General features: G+C 47.0%; 1 pseudogene; it reads right to left on the bottom strand.

The window, feature by feature from the left end:
- Positions 1-367: 367 nt before the first annotated feature.
- On the bottom strand, positions 368-1,330 carry LOC102411203 (annotated as a pseudogene).
- Positions 1,331-1,964: the final 634 nt, after the last annotated feature.

Here is a 1,964-nt window from a genome sequence, read left to right as displayed (position 1 = left end):
TATCATCTCTTATGACACAATCACCGTGTTGCTCTGTGACGGTTTACTGATGCATCTCCATCCCCTACCAGATTCTGAATGCCTTGAGAGCAGAGATGGCATGTATTCCTGCATCTCAGGCACTGAAGAGTGATCCTGGAATATAGTGAAAGTGAAAGTGTTAGTGGCTCAGTCGTGTCCGATTCTTTGCAACCCCATGGACTGTAGCCCACAAGGCTCCTCTGTCCATGGAATTCTCCAGGCAAGAATACTAGAGTGGGTAGCCACTCCCTTCTCTAGGGAATCATTTGACTCAAAGATCAAACCTGGGTCTCCTGCATTGCAGGCAGACCTTCTGAGCCACCAGGGAAGCCCAAGGAACATGGTAGATGCTAAGAAACTATTCTGCCCTAAGACTGAGATGGGACTACTTTGCTGACTAGTTTCCTCAGGGCTGCCTTCATGTTCTTGTTCCTTAGGCTGTAGATAAAGGGGTTCAGCATGGGGATGACCACCCCACACATCAAGGCAGCCACCTTGTCCTTCTGAGAGGAGGTGGGAGATGCTGGCTGCAGGTACACGGCAAAGATAGTGCCATAGAATAGAGTCACCACGGTGAGGTGTGAGCTGCAAGTGGAGAAGGCTTTCCATTTGCCCTGAGCAGAAGGGATCTTGAAGACTGCCCAGAAAATGCAGATATAAGAGAGGAGGATGCATGTGAGAGGGCTGATGCCCATGATGATGCCAAAAGCAAAGATCACCAGCTCGTTGGTGTGTATGTCTGAGCAGGAGAGCTTCAGCAGGGGCATGAGGTCACAGAAGAAGTGGGGAATTTCAGAGGCAGCACAGAAGGTTAACTGAGCCATGAGGCTGGTGTGGACAATGGACTGGAGGTTAGTGATCAGCCATGACCCCACCACTAGCAACCCACACACACGGGGACTCATGATGGCCAAGTAGCGCAGAGGGTGGACAATGGCCACAAACCAGTCAATGGCCGTCATGGCCGGAGGAAGCTGTCCGTGGTCCCAAACAGGTGGAAGGCATACATCTGGGCAAGACAGCCTGCAAAGGGGATGGCTTTGCTCTGAGTCCAGAGGTTAACCAGCATCTTGGGGATGGTGGTGGAAGACAAGAAGATGTCGATGAAGGACAGGTTACCGAGGAAGAAGTACATGGGCGTGTGGAGGTGTGAGTTTGTGAAGATGGCCAGGATGATGAGCAGGTTTCCAAAGATGGTGACCAGGTACATGGGCAGGAAGAGCCCAAAGAGGAAGATCTGATGCTCTGGCTTTTCTGAGAGTCCCAGGAGGAGGAATTCTGAGACTGCTGTTCGGTTTTCTCACTTCATGGACAGCTTTTGTCTGCTAGGAAAGAAACAAGGGCAGAGGGAAGCAATTAAAGCTGGGAGTCAGGGGTGGAATTCTAGTCTCAGCTCCCTACAGACCTGTACATTCTGTGAAAATGCATGGAATTCTCATAGCTCCCTTCCATGGAATTTTGTTTTCCCAAACAAAGCCATCCATGTTTGAGACAGTCTCAAAGATCTAACTAAGTTGTTTTGAGACAACCTGCCTCAAGGTATATTGTTTTGAGACAATTTTCTCAAGGGTATATTGTTCACAAACACCATTGTTTTTCTTCAGTGAAGCAAAGTTTCATAGAAAACAAAATTGGGAGAAATCAAATCCAAATATGATTATCTTCTGTTCTCCTTTCTCTTCCTTCCCCCTCATCTTTCTTTCCTTTCCTCCCTCCCTTTCATTTTTCCATCAATAAGACATAATCTTAGCATCAATTTTGGGTTCATGACTTTTGGTATAAGATGAATAATACTCTTCTGCTCTTCCAGTGAAACTCAAGTTTGTTAGGGGCATTTTGTGATCTATTAATACTACTGTGTGATCACTAAATCCTAAAGGAAATCAACCCTGAATATTCATTGGAAGGACTGATGCTGAAGTTGAAGCTCCAATACTTTGGCC

Source organism: Bubalus bubalis, chromosome 9, assembly GCF_019923935.1.
Source record: "Bubalus bubalis isolate 160015118507 breed Murrah chromosome 9, NDDB_SH_1, whole genome shotgun sequence".
NCBI classification, from domain to species: Eukaryota; Metazoa; Chordata; class Mammalia; order Artiodactyla; family Bovidae; genus Bubalus; species Bubalus bubalis.
The sequence above is the reverse complement of the archived record's forward strand: the minus strand, read 5'-3'. Positions and strand labels throughout refer to the sequence as shown.